Source organism: Euprymna scolopes, chromosome 16 (assembly GCF_053919585.1).
Source record: "Euprymna scolopes isolate OS-2025 chromosome 16, ASM5391958v1, whole genome shotgun sequence".
NCBI lineage: Eukaryota > Metazoa > Mollusca > Cephalopoda > Sepiida > Sepiolidae > Euprymna > Euprymna scolopes.
Window position 1 is genome coordinate 21,871,952 of NC_136497.1, and position 21,743 is coordinate 21,893,694.

General features: G+C 38.4%; 1 protein-coding gene across 2 annotated transcripts in view; it reads left to right on the top strand.

Annotated features, from left to right (window-relative positions):
- The window catches only part of LOC145295876 (E3 ubiquitin-protein ligase TRIP12-like), a 279,814-nt gene that overhangs the window by 17,269 nt on the left and 240,802 nt on the right, over nt 1-21,743 (top strand). The gene's annotated exons all lie outside the window — the stretch shown is intronic.

A 21,743-nucleotide genomic window follows, 5' to 3' on the forward strand; every position in this document is an offset into this window, starting at 1 on the left:
TTTTATAGCAGTTGTTCTACTTAATGAATTTTCATAATTTTTGGATATATTACTATTTTCAACATGTCAATTAAGTAAGTACTGTTGTTTTTGCTTAAAATCACATATTTAAAAAATCGATCTGTCGACTTTTATATCTTAACAAGCACGAATGTTTGCACTTCATCATTTTAGGTTTCTCAGTTTTAAAAACGAACACTTTCTTTTAACTGTAATCTTGAAAAAAAAAAAACAGTCAATTTGAAAGCTATGACAATAGAGCGCTTGTAGATTACTGCAACGGAACAACTTTTTTGTTTTCATATTGAAGATCGAAGAACAAGGGAAGACAGCAATTCAATTTTCGACGATCATGTATTATACAAAAAGCAAAAAGATTATTTATATTGTATTTGTTATGAAAATTTCAGGATTTTGACTTTGTTACAAACAATAAAATTTTGAAAAAATGTTTTCTCAAACAAAAAAAAAGTCACATTCATTCCAATAATGACTATTTATAAATGTGAAAAGTCATATAGTTTAACAACTTTCATTCATTTCAGAATTTAAATAAAACACCAGTAGTGCTGAGTTAAGTTGGAATGACCACAACATGGTGGACATGAAGTTATCATCTTAAGATGATCGCCCGAAACTCGAAAATTAAACAAAATACTAATAGAAACCCACTCAATAAAAGTCACGGTGACAGTTATTGGATAGGTTTCTTTGGTGCTTGTTAAGATATAGTTGACAAATCAATTTTTTTAAGCAAAAACAATATTACGTACTTAATTATCATGCCAAAAATAGTAAAACGTTAAAAAATTATGAAAATTCATTGAGTAGAACCACTGCTATTGTATTTTTATTAAAAAAGACGTTTATCGCTATAGACAATAAATATTTCAGCCATGAACAAGTAAAATAAAATATTCGTTTTGGAGTTATGTCCCCTGCATGTAGACTCCTACTACCTACTTTTTATAACATCTAAGAAAACTGCGATTTTACTCAATTTTCTGTAAAAAATTACTTTTAACTAGAAATAACTTTCTACTCAATGATTTTTCGTAATATTTGGATATATTACTATTTTCGGCATAACAATTAAGTACGTAATATTGTTTTTGCTTAAAACGACATATTTAAAAAAATTGATCTGTCGATTGTATCTTAACAAGCACTGAAAAAAAAATTCTATTACGAAAAATTCTGAAATTTTTGTAACAAATAAAATATAAATAATCAATGCTTCTTCGTTATCATAGTGAAATTCGAAAATCGAAATATTGAATTTGAAGTAAAACTACTGTAGCAACTGCTACATACTGCCGGAACATTTTCATAGCAATTACCGTTTTCAACACCCATGTATATCAGAACACGCAAAGACACAATGTCATGATCAAGCCACTTACATGCATGGAATTAAGGAACTCTGTTACTTTTCTGCATGGAGAGATACAGCAAACATGCTAGAACTTTCAAGAACATCCCTATATAAAGATTTGCCGCAAAAATCAAATCAAATTTTCTCTTGTTTCCCCAAGACTGGATATCGGAATAACTCCGCTACTAGGAGGCGTTAAAATCCAGCATCTTGAATTTGTGTGCTATGCACATGCACCTTAACCCTCATCATGGAAAATTACCATACTGAATGAGAATTTAATTCTCCGTTTTTAAACAATGTTATTTTGAACTACTATTTTTTATGTGATGAACACACATATGCTTTCGCCCTTATGATTATGGACTGTTAATTTTTCTCTCAGAAAATAATCACATTAATTCCAAACCATGTGTGACACTCTGGATACAGAAAAATCAGTAATTTTAAACTCAAAAAATCCTCATTTAGCTAATTTTGCATAATGAACACTCACCACAAGAAAACACTCACGTTGGAACGATTTGAATTAATATTCCTGACATGTAAATAAATGTTGATTATTTCATATTAATACAGTGACTTCAGATATCATTATTTTCTGGAGTCATTTTTATATTTTTATTTTTAGGTGTGTAAGGATGTGATCTAGTGGCACCCTTTTATTAATCGGTGATCTCGTTAAATTTACCTTTAATGGTCCCTTGAATACCCTACTACTTTCAAGAGATTTCTACACCAGCAACCTCAATCCTAAAAATTGATAGATCCCGATTATGAATTCGTGAACGCCAACTCTCACTCTTACAAGTTAGTGACTCCACGGTCAGGTCCAACAACATTAGTAACTCCTCTATGGGCCCTACAAAGTGGTAACCCCGACAACAAAACCAACACGCAATTTCTGCACATCCTCCTACAGTATATGGACTGTTATCAAGGAATTACTGGATGATCGCGGTGGCCCAGAACACTCTCTCTTGATTGTTTTGGCACAGAAATGGAATAGGATACAGTGTCATCAACTATGCTGGCGTTGGTTAAAGTCCCACCTTTTTGGGGCAGATGATTCCACACTTTGGTTCGTCCATGTAAAAGCCCAATTTTATATGCAAGGGATCCACAGTGAGTTTACCAAACTGAACCACATCGTGGTGTTGCTATCATGCAAAGTATTGGTCAAAGAGCATGATTTAATCATGGCCCCACCTGGAGTGGTTAAATATGACACTTTTAAGTCAGAATTAATTAAACGAATATCAGATTTCCAATAAAAACGCCTCCTCCAGGTCCTCAGGGTAGAAGAACTGGGTGATAGGAAGCCTTCTCAACTTTTGAGAAGGATGAAGCAATTACTAGAGAACTTACTCCAACCAGACATTTTGAAACAGTTATTCATCAATAAACTGTTATCTGGAGTCCAAATGATACTAGTGTCTACTCAAGAGATGACACCAGTCTAAGGTTTGACCAACCTTGCCAACAAAATTATGGAGGTCACAGTGTCAGTCTCCCAAGTCTATCAAACTGCAGCTCCGGCCATCTCCCTCACCACACCTGAAGCTGAGGAAACACCACAAATGTGAAAGAGATGCTCGAAAAGTAAGCTAAACACATACAGGAGTTAAACAACCAGATGCGGAATCTAACCACGAGGCAGCACAAGCCATACTGTCCTCAACAAAGTCGGAACAGATACTCTTGTCAAGACAAAAGCAGTGATATGCGATTATCATTGACGCTATGGAGAAAAAGCTGTGAGATGCTGACAGCCCTGTGCATTTACACAAACACCTAAATCGTCAGGAAACAACACAGCCAGGTGGTAAATACACCTGACACCCCTGGCTGGCATCATACGCATCGCACTTTCTATGTCACTGCCTGAAAAGAATCAATTTATTGTCAATTATCCTGTTCTCACTTCTCTTCATAAACCATGGGAATTTCTTGGTTTAATTAACTTTTACAGATGATTCTTACCTTGCTGCACCAAATTGGCACAGTAAACGTTGCACATCTTCCTACAAATTGGTAACTCATGTCACAGTACATAGCCAAAAATTATGAAAAACAATATGGTAGAAAATTAATCAAAATAATTTTCAAAAACAATAAAAATTAAGTTTTGCAAAAAAAAAAAAGCCACAGAGTTTGAATGGTAACAAGGGAAGTAATTATTTTCTAAAACCTGAACATCTTAGGCCAAGTTAGCAAAACTCAAGTTTCGCTAATTGTCTTTGAAAGTTGTTTTCATTAATAATTCATTTTCTACCTTGTAAATGTGTGAAATGATTATTTTCTTTTTGTTTATGTCTGTAAAAGGCTTTTTTCGCTGGACTTCTCGGTCGGCTCATTCCTTCTTAAAACTTTTCATATCATGTCTAAATCATAATATCTACGAGTTATCAATGCCTGTCTATTTAATTTGCCCAACTTTCACGCGTTATTATATTCAACATTTTTCGATCGCCGCATGTACATTAAGCTTTTTCGTATAATAAAAGCGAAATTAATTCTGGTGGCAGAGTTCCGGTCGCGATTGCTGGAAACGTCTAAAAGAAAACAGACAAACAACCAAGTTCTTTCTGACTATCTCTCCTCTGATCTTGTAGAGTTTTTCTTTATATCAGACAATTCCTATACAATTTGGAAAATCCCCTTTTTATGGGGAGCTGGTTTTCCTCACAAAATCTTGGGGAAACAAAAAAAAAAAATTCTGCTCCGCAGTAAATAAAATACTGCCCCGCACTCAAAATTGACCTCATTAAGTACGGGCACCTGCCAAGGTGTAATACTTAAATAAATTCAAAAATGTTTCCATTACTATTTCGTGGTGGCCCAGTGGTTAACGCCGCACGTTTTTTTCACACTTTAATTTCCAACTTCGACTCAAGGGTTTGGGTTTGATCCTTCATACTTACCTATCAAAACTTTTTTTTATTTTAACCCCCTCCCCCGACACAAACACCCGAGTGTTTTCACTTACCTAAAACCACACACACCTCCAAACACCCGGGCTAGTCTTCTATATATATATAAAAGCGAAAATGTGTGTATGTATGTATGTATGTATGTATGTGTGTTTGTATGTATCGCAAAATCTTTCGACACAGGCCACGGATTTTCACCAAATAGGTATCATTTTCAAGCTCGAGCCTTCGCCTGACAAATATCGAAAAATTGGCCCAAAACATTAATTCCTTCACCCTAAACTAGCCATTTTTGTACTGGGAGGAGGTAGCAAAAAACCATCCTCTCATGACAGGATGGCTTCTACGCATGCGCAAATTTTTGTTCGATTCAGTCACCGTTGCAGCAAAGAAATCCTCCCTCCAAACAAAAACTACAAATAAAATCACATATGTTTATTTATTTATATTTTATTTTTTTGGGATATTACAAGTGGTATTCATTTTCCTAAGTCAAATAATAGATTTGCAAAATGAGGGTTTTATCTGACAAAACCAATATATATACATCTCATTAACAGACTTCTTTGGCTTGAAGTCCCAACAACTGACTTAGTCCAGAGAGGCACATTGGCACAACTGACTGTGAGCCATCAGAGAAGCGAACTATCCCCTTGAATGTTCAACTCCAACTCACTGCCCCTTTTTGCCATCTCTTTGAATCCCTTCACTCCTGAAAGATTCTAGCCTTTGTTGGTGGTCACCATTTGACCACCCAGAAGTTTACTACTTGACATATCTGCTGGAGATAAGAACTAGACTGTTGGCTCAAGGGAGTTTAGCTGGAGCTAATCTAAGAACATTACTTTTTTTTAAATAAGTTGGTCTCCACATGATTTCCTGTTTGATGACCGCCCTGACGGCATTCCAATTATAGTGCTCAAAAAGACCCAACCAGAACTAGCGCCCATACTTACAAAGTTATTTAAGCATTTTCTTAAGAAGTGCTTCCCAACGCCTTGGAAAATCTCATCAGTATGCCCTTAAGAATTCAGGTGATCGCTCATCTCCTTCTCAGTACAGGCCAATAAGTCTCCTTTGCATCATGAGTAAGCTGCTGGAATCTGTGCTAAATAGAGAAATAGTCAACCGTCTCAACAAAAATAACTTTCTTAGTGATATGCAATATGGTTTCCATTCTGCTAGATCTACAGCAGATGTGCTTGCAGTTATATCTCATAGGATTAGTGAATCTCTCGACGGAGGCTATGGTATAGCTGGAAATGTGTTCTCAACTATTAAATCATTTCTCTCTGAAAGGTTAATGGGCAAAAATCAGAAACTCTCAGTATTAATGCTGGAGTCTCTCAGGGGTCCATCCTGGTCTCAACTTTCTATCTGATCTACATCAATGATCTTCCGAATCACATCTTTACATCATTTGTAGATATTTATGCTGACAACACTACCATCTATGGTAGCACTTCAAAGATCGTAAACAACCAAGTTCTTTCTAACTATCTCTCCTCTGATCTTGAGCATGTGGTACAATGGGGGAAAAAAGTGGCTGGTTACTTTTAATGCATCTAAAACCAAGCTTTTATCTTTATATCATCAATGCTCTGATGCCCATCTGTCATCAATTGAAATGAATGGCTCTTGTCTTGGGGAGGCTTCATGTTTCTTTACTCACGATCTAAAATGGAACATGTATGTCAAATCAATTGCCAAGGCTGCTGGAAAAATGGTAGGATCCTTCTACCGCTCCAGTAGATATCTCACTGCTGATGCAATTCTCTATCTATACAGCCAACAATGGAGTACTGTTACCACATCTGGGCAGAAGCTGCTAAAAGCAGCTTATCCCGTCTTGACAGAGTTCAAAATAGACTTTGTTGCTTAGTGGGGGATGCCCTTTTCTCTTCCCTGCAACCTCTATCTCACAGAAGAGAAGTTGCAAGCCTGTCTCTGCTTTATCGTTATTTTCATGACAAGTGCTCATCTGAACTTCAATCTATGGTCCCTCTTCGCCAGACTTTCACGAAAAACACTCGTCTAGCCAAAACCACTATCAACAATTCCCCACACTCTTTATGTGTGCCTAAACCTAAAAGTAGATTCCATGAACAAAGCTTCTTTCTTAGAACTGCCCGCCTGTGAAATTGTCTTCCGTTTGCCTGCTTTCCAGCTGACTACAATCTGATTGTCTTCAAGTCCAACGTAAACAAGTTCTTGATTAAGTAATCCAATTTACAAAATTCCCATTACTTATATTTACTACACTATAATCACAATGATTAATGTATACCCATTAATCCTTATCCTCGAGTGGCCTCCAGACTGTGATAAGTGGTGATTCCTATGTAAAAAAAAAAAAAATATGAAATGTACGAAATTAAACCATGGCCAACAAAATAATCTAATGGAATTGCAGAGGCATAAAAGCCAACCAAAATGAATTATTTCTTATAATATCCAATCTCTGCCCTACAATATGCTTACAAGAAACCTTTTTAAAACTATCTGAAAATATCAACCTCCACAGTTTTGCTGAATGCAACCACACAGCAAATAACCCATGGAGGAACATCAATTCTCATTAACAAAAAAATAGCATGAAGTCAAATAAATCTACAAACTAATTTACAGGCAATTGCCGTCACAACCACCCTACATAAAACTGTCACAGTCTGCTCAAAGCGACCCTATAACTGAAGCAGAAATAGAAAAACTTATCAACCAACTCCCTCACCCCTTATTATTAGGGGACTTTAATAGTCACAATGCTAGTTAGGGATGCTCAGACAGACAGAAAAGGAATCATTATAGAAAATATTATCCGCAACAACAACCAGAACTTGCTCCCATACTTACGAAACTATTTAAGCGCTGCCTTAAGGAGAAGTGCTTTCCGACCCCCTGGAAGACCTCATCAGTTTGCCCTGTATTTAAGAATTCAGGTGATAAGTCATCTCCCTCTCAGTACAGACCAATAAGTCTCCTCTGTGTTATGAGTAAGTTGCTGGAATCAATATTAAATAGAGAAATAGTCAACCACCTCAGCAGGAATAACCTTCTTAGTGACACACAATATGGTTTCCGCTCTGCAAGATCTACCGCAGATGTGCTGACGGTTATATCCCACAGGATTAGTGAATCTCTTGACAAAGGCTTCCTTTCTAGGGCAATTGCTCTTGACATATCAAAGGCCTTCGACAAGGTATGGCATAAGGGTCTACTTCACAAGATTTCCAGCTACGGTATAACTGGAAATGTTTTCTCAATCATTAAATCATTTCTCTCCGATAGGCTTATAAGAGTAGTGGTAGATGGACAAAAATCGGAGGCCTGCAATATAAATGCTGAGGTCCCTCAGGGGTCAATCCTGGGCCCAACTCTCTTCCTGATCTACATCAATGACCTCCCTAAACACATACTTAAATCATTCGTTGACATCTATGCTGATGACACGACCATCTACAGCAACACATCAAAGGCTGTAAATGACAAAGTTCTCTCTGATTCTCTATCCTCTGATCTCGAGCGCGTGGTTCAGTGGGGGAAGATGTGGCTAGTTACCTTTAATGCATCCAAAACCAAACTCCTATCCTTACATCATCAACGCTCTGATCCCCATCTGGCATCAATTGTGATGGATGGCTCTCGTCTGGGTGAGGCCCCGTGTTTTGACAAGCTTCTGGGTTTGACCTTTACTCCTGATCTGAAATGGAACACGTACATCAAGTCTGTTGCCAAGGTCGCTGGAAAGATGGTGGGATCCTTCTACCGCTCCAGAAGATATCTCACTACTGATGCAATTCTCTATCTATATAAAAGCCAAGTACATCCAAGGATGGAATACTGTTGCCATATCTGGGCAGGAGCTGCCAAAAACAGCCTATCATGCCTTGACAGAGTACAAAATAGACTTCGTGGCTTATTGGGGGATGCCCTTTTCTCTACCCTGCAACCCCTCTCTCACAGAAGAGACGTTGCGAGCCTATCCTTGTTTTATCGTTATTTTCATGGCAGGTGCTCGTCTGAACTCCAATCCCTGGTCCCCCCTCGCCAATCTTTCACGAAAAACACCCGTCTAGCTGAATCCACTGTGAAAAATTTCCCCCACTCTATATCTGTGCCTAAATCAAAACGCGGATTCCATGAACAAAGCTTCTTTCTTAGAACTGCACGCCTGTGGAACTCTGTTCCGTCTGCCTGCTTCCCTCCGGACTACAACTTGGATGTCTTCAAGTCCAATGTTAACAAATTCCTAATGAACCGCCCCCTTAAGTAAACACTCCATCAAATCTCCACACTAACGTAATGTACTTGCAATAACCCTTATCCCTGAGTGGCTTCCGGGCCTTGATAAGTGGTGATCACTGTGTAAAAAAAAAAAAAAAAAAAAAAAAAAACCTATGCAAAAACAAACTTTTATTCATTCTGCTACAAAAAAACAACAACTTTTGTTCACTTTTCTACAAACTCGTTCTCAGCAATTAGTCTTTCTATAAGTGATACTACTATCTTTACGGATTACAATTGAACAATGCACGAGGACGTCTGTGGAAGTGGCCACTTCCCAATAACATTAGAACATTTTGGCCCTGAAATAACCTAAAAAATTCTGTGCTGGAACCTTAAAAGAGCTAACTGGAATATATTCAAATAATTATGCAAGCACAAATCCCTACCTGGAAAACACAAGAAAGACTCGATCACTCACTTTACAGATACCATCATCTCAATAGCTAGGGAATGCATACCTAAAACAAAATCATCAACCAAGTATAATCGGCCCTGGTTAAATAATGATTTCAAAAACTATCAGGTTATGATATGCTGCATTAAGAAAATTCAACAACCAACCAATTACTCAGAATTCTAACAACTTAAAAATATGCAGAGCTAAAGCACGGCAAAAAATAAAAGAAGCCAAGTGGAAATCATGGAAGAACTTTGTCCAAAATGAATAATAGCATCAAAGAGAAAACCATATGGAATATGATATGGAAAATATCAGGAAAAAAACATGAGTTTCCCACTTAACCAGCTCTAACAAAATAACCCAAATAAAGGACATGGCCAACATGCTTGAAGATACAACTGCAAATAATTCCACTAACAAGTTGCACATGCAAGACACTGGAGAGAATGGTAAACACTAGACTAACTTGTTTTTTTTTCAAACTTATAAAATAATAACCAACTTTCAATGTGGCTTCCAAAAGCAGCAGAGTACTACAACTGAAAATTTTTTATCAGGAATGCATTTACACACAAAAAAGAACATGACTTCTTTGATCTAGAAAAGGCATATGATACCACATAGAGGTATGGTATCATGAAAGATCCTAAAGAAGCTGGACTGAGGGGAAGACTATCCATTTTGACCAACAACTTTATAAATAATAGACTATTTAATGTTTGTGTGGGACATGCCTCTTGGACATCAAGGAACAGGAAACAGGAGTCCCACAGGGAAGTATTTTGTCTGTAACATTATTTAACCTAAAAATTAACAATATCATTGGATGCATAAACCAAGGCGTGAATTGTTCACTATATGTCAATGATTTTTTAATTGGGTACGGCTCAAAGCATATCCCCACAATTGAGTGCCAACTCCAACAATGCATCGACAAAATAGACAATCAAGAATGGATTCAAATTTATCACTAACAGAATCAAATGCTTGCATTTTTGTCAGCTTAGAAAACTGCACGTAGACCCTCTTTTAAAACTGGATTGTATATAAATTCTTAGATCTAATATTGGACAAAAGACTTACATTCATCCCTCACATCAAACACCTAAAAAATAAATGTAACAAAACCCTCCAGTTAATGCGAATCATTGCCTACAGATTGGGGAGCTGACAAACTCTATTGAAATTATATAAATTACTAGTGCGATCAAAATTAGATCATGGCTGCTTCATTTACGGTGCCACCAGAAAATCATACATAAAGACGGAGACTAGACACTGTTTAACATCAAGGCCTCAGGCTTGTACTAGGAGCCTTTCAAACTTCCCCCATCGATAGTTAGCAGAAGCTAACGAATCTCCATTATCAATTCAACGCAACAAACTAGCCTTACAATACTTGACCAAAATTCTCCCTTGCCCAGACAATCCTGCCTATGGCTGTATTGCAAACCCACTAGATTACTCTCTATGATAGGAAAAAGAAAACAATCAAAACATTTGACCTAAGGATGAAAGAAATCATCAGAGAATCCAATATAAACTTGGAACAAATTCATGAATCACTCACTTCAGAAAGCCTTCCATGGAAACTCCTCGACCAGTAGCCATACTAAACCTTACCAAACTCCCTAAATCGAAGACCAACCTCACTAATTATTATGAAGAACTGAATAAGATCAATAGCCTTTGCTTCTATAAACACATGTACACAAATGAATCAAAAGATGGTGAGAAATGTGGATGCTGCACTCTCCTGGATAACGTCACAGTGAAAAGACGTCTCCCTTATGGAGCATCAACTTTTAGTGGTGAAGCCACAATTATTAAGCTAGCACTTGATCTGATTACTGACAATGAGACACTGAGCATAATTAAAAATACATTTTATCCAAATGGCAGGAACATTGGTCGACCTGCTGAGACAACAAACTCTTCCAAAAACGTCAAGAAAGGAAGAGGTAATCCTATCTTGAATTAGAATAGGACACGCCTTTTCCTCCCACGCCTGGTTGCTAAGAAGTATAGAACTGGTCAAATGCCCCAGATGCCAGGTGGCTTATAGCATAAGATATATACTAATCAATTGTATACCCCTAGCATCAATTCGCCAACAATATTACAAAACACAAAATCTAAAAACTATACTTGAAAATACTGGCACTGGCAAAATTCTAGCTTTTCTTTGGAGGATAAACTTACTAAAAACAATTTAATTTTACTATATATTTAACATCGATATATAAACATTAACAAAAATCCATCACATTGAACATGGTCATACATAATTAAACTTTTATACGATGTAAACCTAATATCTAATTCACGGCTCCTACATACACAAGCAAAAACTTCTTTTTGATTTACACTTTCCATATAAACATAACTACATAAACTTCTAAAACACTTATATCTACAAAAAAAGAATAAATTACAGAATAACATCCCACAAATTAAAACTGACTTGGTAATCTATATATCTATAAAAATGAAATTGTGTGTGTGTGTGTGTGTGTGTGTGTGTGTGTGTACATTTCCCTACCAAATTACTCTGTCAATTTTCAGTCTACAGACTCAACATTTTACATAAGGGGTATTGAGATCTGGAAAAATCTTTTTACTCGGTTTTCGGCCAGAAATTTAGCTGTCAAGGGGTCAAAGTTCAACGATTTGACCTTTGAAACTCTACCAAACTCCTCTGTCAATTTTGGGTCTAAACACTTGAAATTTTAGATGTAGGTTACTTGGACATTGATCCAACTTTTTAATTTGATTTGAGCCCAAAACAATAAATGTTAAGTGATCAAAATTGGGGTAAAAATTTTAAAACATTTGACCTCTGTGGACTCTAGCAAACTAGTCAGCCAATTTTTGGTCTAAACATTTGAAATTTTACATAAAGTGTATTCATACATGCAGCAAGCTTTTAAATCAGTTTTTGGGCGAAAGTTTGGCTGCCAAGAGGTCAAAGTTTAAAAAGTTAACCTTTGCAGACTCTAGCAAACTCTTCCGCCAATTTTGGGTCTAAACACTTGAAATTTTAGATGTAAGTTACCTGGACACAAGTCAAACTTTTTAATATATATATATATATATATATATATACATATATATATATATATTAAAATGTACATATGCACATAGCATTATGAACAGTATGGGCTGAACTGCTAGGAAATAACTAAGTAAACTGTAAACACTTTCTCCCCTGCCACTTTCAAGATTATAGGATTAGTTATTACTAAAGAGTGATATTTACATGCATTTTTTTTAATTTTTTTTTTTTTATTACATTTTCACCCCAAACAAGGCAAATTGCCACTTTGGTGTAGGGGGCTACTATCAGGGGCAACAACTACTGGGGTACTATGTAGGGATTTGGGCAGCAAGGTGTCGGTTCACGTTACACTTGAACTTCTGCACGTCAGTACTGTTGGGGAAGCAGGGACCTGGAATGGAATTCCAGAGTCTAGCGGTTCTGGGGAAGAAACTATTGGAGTAAAAAGATCTTTTACATCTAGGGATCTCTACAGTGTGGGGGTGGAATTTAGCAGCCTGTCGGGTTTGTCGAGGGTGCTCACATCGTGGGGGCACAAGTGATTGCAGTTCGTCAGAGCATTCACCACTAAAATACTTGTAGAAAAGGCAGAGGGATGCAACATTTCGTCGATGGGACAGAGGCTGAAGCTAAGGTACCAGTTTTTTTTTTTTTTTTTACACAGTGATCACCACTTATCAAGGCCCGGAAGCCACTCAGGGATAAGGGTTATTGCAAGTACATTACGTTAGTGGGGAGATTTGATGAAGTGTTTAATTAGGGGGGGCGGTTCATTAGGAATTTGTTAACATTAGACTTGAAGACATCCAAGTTGTAGTCCGGAGGGAAGCAGGCCGACGGAACAGAGTTCCACAGGCGTGCAGTTCTAAGAAAGAAGCTTTGTTCATGAAATCCGCGTTTTGATTTAGGCACAGATATAGAGTGGGGGAAATTTTTCACAGTGGATTCAGCTAGACGGGTGTTTTCGTGAAAGATTGGCGAGGGGGGACCAGAGATTGGAGTTCAGACGAGCACCTGCCATGAAAATAACGATAAAACAAGGATAGGCTCGCAACGTCTCTTCTGTGGGAGAGGGGTTGCAGGGTAGAGAAAAGGGCATCCCTCACTAAACCACGAAGTCTATTTTGTACTCTGTCAAGGCATGATAGGCTGTTTTTTGCAGTTCCTGCCCAGATATGGCAACAGTATTCCATCCTTGGCCGTACTTGGCTTTTATATAGATAGAGAATTGCATCAGTAGTGAGATATCTTCTGGAGCGGTAGAAGGATCCCACCATCTTTCCAGCGACCTTGGCAACAGACTTGATGTACGTGTTCCATTTCAGATCAGGAGTAAAGGTCAAACCCAGAAGCTTGTCAAAACACGGGGCCTCACCCAGACGAGAGCCATCCATCACAATTGATGCCAGCTGGGGATCAGAGCGTTGATGATGTAAGGATAGGAGTTTGGTTTTGGATGCATTAAAGGTAACTAGCCACATCTTCCCCCACTGAACCACGCGCTCGAGATCAGAGGAGAGAGAATCCGAGAGAACTTCGTCATTTACGGCCTTTGATGTGTTGCCGTAGATGGTCGTGTCATCAGCATAGATGCCAACGAATGATTTAAGTATGTGTTTAGGGAGGTCATTGATGTAGATCAGGAAGAGAGTTGGGCCCAGGATTGACCCCTGAGGGATTCCAGCATTTATATTGCAGGCCTCCGATTTTTGTCCATCTACCACTACTCTTATGAGCCCATCGGAGAGAAATGATTTAATGATTGAGAAAACATTTCCAGTTAGACCGTAGCTGGAAATCTTGTGAAGTAGACCCTTATGCCATACAGTTCAGGGCCTATCAGGTTTGCGACTCTCTTTTGAACCTTGTCAAGGAGCGAGAGACTAGTAGCAGATGCACCAGCCCAGATGTGGCAGCAATACTCCATACATGGGCGAATGGTGGCCTTATAGAGGTACAGGATACTTTCGGGTGTTAGTAGTTTTCTAGCACGGTAGAGAGAGCCCACCTTTCTTGCAGCGGCCCTGGCAATGCCTTCAATGTAATTGTTCCAACTCATGTTTCCTGTGAACGTTAGGCCAAGGAGTTTGAAAGATGGACTCTCAGATAAAGAGTCGTTGGCCATTGCTATGGGTGGTAGAGAGGGTTTCTTGTAATTATTGAATGAAACTAGTTTAGTCTTGGCAGCATTGAACGCGACCAACCACTTTTGTCTCCATTCCACTACAGATTGGAGGTCTTCCTCTAGTGTTTCTGCCATTTCTTTAGAAATGTGTTCATTCGTCTTCCTGTTGTGCCTGCCATAGAGTGTAGTGTCATCAGCATATATACCCATCTCAGAGGCAATTTTGTTAGGGAGGTCATTTATGAATATTAGGAATAATAGAGGTTCAAGGATAGACCCCTGAGGCACTCCCGCATTTATATCATTTTGTTTAGATATACGACCATCAAGGACAACCTGGATTTTTCTCTTATGATCTGATTTTACTGAGGAGACCCTCATGCCATACTCTGTCAAAAGCCTTAGATATATCTAGAGCTACCGCTCTGCCCTCCCCCGCTTTGTCCAGTGAATGGTATATACGTTCAGAGATCACAGTTAGGATGTCTGCTGTGGAACGGGCTTGTCTAAATCCATATTGTTTGTCAGTCAGTAGTTTAGCATCTGTAAGATGATGGACTAGAGCATGGTTAATTATGGTCTCAAATATTTTGGCAAAAAGTGGGAGGAGGCTAATGGGGTGATAATTTGATGGGTCTGTCCTTTCGCCAGAATTCTTGAATACTGGTACAACAGAAGCAGTTTTCCAACAGCCCGGAAAGCAAGCTTCATTAAGATATTTGTTGTAGAGTTTGGAGAGAACTGGAGCTACTTCAGCTGAGCACTTTTTTAATAGCACAGCTGGGATAAGATCGGGTCCACATGCTTTTGAGGTGTCAAGGTTTTTTATGATAGCATTCACCTGAGCAGGGGTGGTTTTCAGATCGTCTGTTCCTGCTTTACAATTATTATATATGTAAACACAAGCTTCATTAAGGCATTTGTTGTAGAGTTTGGAGAGAACTGGAGCTACTTCGGCTGAGCACTTTTTTAATAGCACAGCTGGGATAAGATCGGGTCCACATGCTTTTGAGGTGTCAAGGTTTTTTATGATAGCATGCACCTGAGTAGGGGTGGTTTTCAGATCGTCTGTTCCTGCTTTACAATTATTATATATGTAAACACAAATAAACTAATTTTAAGTATATATATATATATATATATATATATATATGAATAAATGTTTGGAGGTACAAAATTTATATATACATTTAAATAAAAGGGGCGGAAATCTCTCAAAAGCTCTTTCGACTATCATCTCGTCAGGAGAGAATCGATAGTATAAAAAAATTAAATAACAATGTCGAAATAAAGAGCAAAAGGGGGGAACGAGTAAACAAATACTAAAAGTGCCAGAAAGACGATTAAAAGTAAATTTAATTGGTGAAAAGCGTTTAAAATGGCACCGCGAGGGAAGGACAAAGAAAAAAAAAAAAAAAAAAAAAGGGTTATCAAATTTCCCCGAAGAGATTCAACGCCTTCACCGTATCCTTCTGCCGGCATAAAGATGGTTTACGGAAGGCAATAGAGACAGACTCCAAAATTCTTAAATGATTTTTGGAGTCCGCTCTATGCAGTACCTCAAACCACTCTATTTTATACTGATTGGCACAACATGGATTATCAACCAAATGTTGGCCAATAGCAGAGTCCAAAGTTGTAGAGCAAGGGAGATTCATAGATCCTGCTCTACCCTGTCTAATTTTAGAAGGAACATCGGAAAATGAAGCGTCGGCATTTTTTAATAGGTTAAATTCTCTTCATGGGGCTCTACAGTTCACTATGGAAAGTGAGAAAGATAACACTCTTCCCTTTTTGGATGTTCTTGTTGAACGTTCGAGAGGTGGTTTTCTCACTACAATTTACAGAAAGCCGACTTTTACTGGTTTGTACGTGAACTGGTCTTCTTTTGTACCAAAATCGCGAAAAATCGGCTTAATAAGTACTTTGGTACATAGAGCCCTTATGATTTTCTCACCTATTAAATTGGACTCTGAACTGGACAAGATCAGGGATATTTTCATCAATAATGGTTATCCTTTAGACCTTATTGATGATTGTATAAATAAAAAGGTTGCTGACTTCAAATCCCTTAAACCATTCGGGCCTTTAAAATGCCCTGTTTACTTAAAATTACCGTGGATAGGGGATAATGCCACGAAAATAACCAAATAGATTGTTAAAAGCATTACTAATTGCTTTTATGCTGTTTCCTTGCGGTTAGTGTATACTGTTAGACCTGCGTTTCCTCCTTTTTGCAAGGATAGTTTGCCTTACGTCCTCAATAGTAACATTGTATACAGTTTTTCATGCCAGTGTGACGCTGGTTACGTGGGGCGGACCTCCTTGCATTTGAGGACTCGTATAAACTAACACGTTCCTTCTAAAATTAGACAGGGTAGAGCAGGATCTATGAATCTCCCTTGCTCTACAAGATGATAGTCGAAAGAGCTTTTGAGAGATTTCCGCCCCTTTTATTTAAATGTATATATATATATATATACACCTTCCTACCATCTGAAATATCCAAAGCTTGGGCAACAACATTTTTAGTTAATTCTTAATATCAAGCATTCTGTAATACTTTATCCTATTCCTAAGCAACAAATATAGCTGCTTCCACTTCATGAACTCTTACTCTCCCCCTCCTCCAGTAACAATGAAATAGCAATGCCCCTTAATCACTTTGAAGAGTATTATATTTCAGTGGATATATAACCTTTACAAACTAACCCAGTAACATTAACTATCCCAGCGGGGTTGCAGAAATACCTAGATTAAAACCCAGGCGCGGGGCAGACCCTCTCAGTGCTGATGGACCCGTAGATCTTCCCAGGTCATCCATCTAGGAGAAGGAAAACTCTGAAACTAAACCTAAGGGGAGGGAGTCCTCTTCGGTCTTGGATGACAACCTTCCTAGAGCTGGTGACTCAAACAAATTACCGGTCTGTAAACCTAAACTGCTTAAGGAGTAGATAGGCACTGTCTATCACCCGGCTTCCATACTCCTTCTTGGCCTATTATCCAGGCGTAGAGGTCAAATCATAGGACTTCGACAGAAACTCTCAGTGATCGATCTTGTTTCCTGACTAGGGCAATAAACGCCGTTTTCCCCACTCTCAACACATCCCATCCCTTTAAACTGGGCACTTGGAAGTGCTTGAATGCTGTAATGCCAGTGCAAGTAGATTGGGTTGACCATCGTCTGATGGGTTGAAAGTACCGGATTGACAGTTCCTGGCTGCTGTTCCCGACTTGTAGTACAGGAACCCTAACTCTTTGGTAGTGCTTAGAGTAGCTGCTCCATCAACAGTTGAATAATATCGGGATGTTTATAGTGCCATATCGCGCATGGAAAGGGGCCCTGCGTTCATCCCTGGTGGGCTTTCCTGAGGCCACAATCCTAGTAGATGGAAGGTCAACTGATGGTCTACTTGTGTTGCATGTCTGGTATTCTGCATAACCACTTGTTCAGCACCCCTTACCTAAACTAAAACTCCTAAAAGAATGACAGTACAATAAAAAATTACGCTTAAACCAGGACAAAACTCAAACAAAACCAATTTGCCTCCTCCCTTGAGGCTTGCATTTACGAACTAATTTAGATGATGTTGAAGCATTTCTCCTAACAAACACCCCGGATATCTTAGCACTAGGTGAGACTAACCTACACTCCTCCATCCCCTCCAACTACTTTAACATGCCCGGATATCTCCCACTCTGCCGTCAGGACTCTGAGAGACACATGCACAGGCTTGGAGTCTATATTCGTAACATCCTCCCCTTGACTAGAGAAACAAAACTAGAAATGGACGATCAAGCTTTTATGTGCTTTAGACTTAACATGCAACATATTAGTTACTTTTATTTTCTCTATCGCTCTCTCTCGACCCAGGACTGTACCCTAATAAACAAAATCTCTGACAGTATAGATACAGCACTTTCTCTCGACACTAGCGCATAAGTTCATGTATTTGGTGACTTCAATGTCCACCACAACAACTGGCTTGGATTTTCTACTTACACAGACGGAGCTGGTACCACGACACATAGCTTCTCTATATCTCACTCCCTATCTCAGACGGTTACGTTTCCGACACGTTTCCCAGATCAGCAAGATCAACATGCCTCACTTCTAGATCTATTTCTGACAACAATTCCCAATGATTGTGTAACAAAATCCCACAGCCCACCTGGGAACGCTGATCATGCAGTGATAATGGTTGAAATCACCCTAAACTCTAGAGCCCAAACCAAAGAGTCACTGCTCAAAACAACGAGATATTATAAAAAAGCTAACTGGGAAGCCATCAAGAATCCCTTCAGAGACACCCCATGATGAAATGTCTTTTCAGTTCCTGCTGAACAGTGCGCCAAGGAAACCACTGAATGGTTCAAAACGGCAATTGAAGCACATGTTCCCGCGTGGAAATTTTATAGCAAGCCCCACTCTCCCCAACGGTTTACTTCTACTTGTGCAGCTGCCATTGCGCAAAGGCAGCATGCATACCACAGATTGAACCGATATAAGTCCAGTTCAAACAGACAGAAGTATATAGAAGCTAGAAGTAATGTTAAGAAAGAAATAGTGACAGCTAAGAGAGAATTTACTGAAACCACCAAAAAACGCATCGAAGCACAGAAACTAGGAACCCGTGACTTCTGGAAAATCTACAACAGTGTAGTAAATAATGGGCAATCAATAATGCCCCCACTATTCAATAATCATGAGCTTGTTTGCTCAGCAACCGAGAAGGCTAATATGCTTGCCAGTCGGTTTGCCTCCAACTCCATACTGAACCTTGCTAACCACCCCCTGCCTGACTTTCCTTTGCGGACAGACGCCACACTAGACGATTTGAAAATCACCCCTTCTCAGGTGCATGCTATCATAAAAAATCTTGACACTTCAAAAGCATGTGGACCTGATCTCATCCTGGCTATGGTATTAAAAAAATGCTCCGCCGAAGTAGCTCCAATTCTTTCCAAACTTTACAACAGATGCCTTAATAAATCTTGCTTTCCTGCCTGCTGGAAAACTGCTTCTGTGGTACCAGTTTTCAAGAATTCTGGCGAAAGAACCAATCCAGTAAATTACTGTCCCATTAGCCTCCTCCCACTTTTTCCAAAATATTTGAGTCCATAATAAACCAGGCTCTGGTCCACCATTTTACAGATACTAAACTTCTGACCGACCAACAATATGGATTTAGGCAGGCCCATTCCACCGCAGACATCCTAACTGTAATCTCTGAACGTATATAACATTCACTGGATAAAGCAGGGGAGGGTAGAGCGGTAGCTCTAGACATATCTAAGGTTTTAACAGGGTATGGTACGAAGGTCTTCTCAGAAAAATCAGATCATACAGTATCACTGGAAAAATATTTAACATAATTAAATCCTTCTTAGATAAGAGAAAAATCCAGGTTGTCCTTGATGGTCGTATATCTAAACAATATGATATAAATGCGGGAGTGCCTCAGGGGTCTTTCCTTGAACCTCTATTATTCCTAATATTCATAAATGACCTCCCTAACAAAATTGTTTGTGAGATGGGTATATATGCTGATGACACCACGCTCTATAACAGACACGACAGGAAAACAAATGAACACATATCTAAAGAAATGGCAGAAACACTAGAGGATGACCTCTGATCTGTAGTGGAATGGGGACAAAAATGGATGGTCACATTCAATGCTGCCAAGACTAAACTTGTTTCCTTCAATAACTACAAAAAACCTTCTCTACCAACAATAGCAATGGCCAAAGACTCTTTATCTTAAAGTACATCTTTTAAACTCCTCGGTCTAACATTCACAGGAAACATGAGTTGGAACAATTACCTTAAGAGTGTTGCCAGGACCGCTGCGAAGAAGTGGGCTCTCTCTACCATGCTAGAAAACTACTACTGCCTGAAAGTATCCTGTACCTCTATCTATAAGGTCACCATTCGCCCCTGTATGGAGTATTGTTGTCATATTTCGGCTGGTGCCTCTGCTACTAGTCTCTCGCTCCTGGACAAGGTCCAAAAAAAAATCGCCAACCTAATAGGTTCTGGACTGTCATCTAAGCTTCAGCCTCTATCCCATCGACGAAATGTTGCATCCCTCTGCCTTTTCTACAAGTACTTTAACGGTGAATGCTCTGATGAACTGAAAGCACTTGTACCCCCTCGAAGTAAATAATCCCACCCTTTCACAGTAGAGATCCCTAGATGTAAGAGAGCCTTCTACTCCAGTAGTTTCTTCCCCAGAACCGCAAGACTTTGGAACTCCCTTCCGGGACCCTGCTTCCCTAGATGTAAGAAAGTCTTCTACTCTAATAGTTTCCTCCCCAGAACTGCTAGATTTTGGAATTTTCTCCCGGTTTTCTGCTTCCCCAACTGTACTGACATGCATAAGTGTAACGTGAACCGACATCTTGCTGCCCAACTCCCTACATAGTACCCCTGTCCCTGATAGTAGCCCCCTACTTCAAAGTGGCAGTGTGCCTTGTTTCGGGTGAAAATGTTATAAAAATATATATATATATATATATATATATATATATATATATATATATATATATATATCTCTTTCAAAACAATACTTAATATTTTTTAGTTAGCATTTTTTTGTTCAACTCCCCTGGGCAACGCCTGTAAATGGGGTCTGCTAGTTTCATATAAAGAAAATATTTCTTGGGTGGCCGGATTTCAAACTGAGACATTTTTAATTTTCTATGCCCCCCAATTTTCGCTTTGGTCAAGCATCTGTCATCTGCAATGTCTGCCATTAAAACATAAACCACTAAAACATGCAGAACAGTGCATGTTTACAGTCAGGCAACTTTCTTTTTCTTTCTTTTTCTTTCTTTTTCTTTTTTTTGTTTTCTTTTTCTTATTTTTTCTTTTTCTGTTTTTTTCTTATTTTCTTTTTTCTTTTTCATTTCTTTTTTCTGTTTTTTCTTTTATTTCTTTTCTTTTGGTTTTTTTCTTTTCTTATTTCTTTTCTTTCTTTTTCTTTTCTTGTTTTTTTTCTCGCATTTATTATAATAGAACCATTATATTGACCGAGAAAGAGGTTTGAAATATATGGTATACATAACATTTTCACTCTTCCATTTTTTAATCATTCTCCCCACCTCAACTAACCCTACTAGTTTTTAGTGATCAAAGTAATATTTTTTTTTTGTTGTTAAAATCTCAAAAACCTACTTCTAGTCAAGGTGGGGGTAGCTGCCACAGTATTCGTTAGCCAAATAATTAAATAAACTAAGAAGTTGTGACTGTGATTATCAACAACTCTATTTTTTCTCTTTCTTCCCACTTGATGTGCTGTCATTAGACCAACGTTTCTGGACTTTGAAACAAAGAAATTGCGTGTTGATTTGTGTTGCTTTTGTGTTCTATAATGAGTGTTGTCTCCACTAACGAATGTTCTTTTAGAGGCCAAGAAATGTAAAATTTGGTCGGAATGATTCCCAATTTTTGAAGCTAAGATTCTTCCAAGTTTTTTTATTCTTTTATTAAAAAAAAACAAACATGAAAAATCCCCCCTCAACAAGACAAATCTTTATTTGGACGGGTTTATTTGAAAACT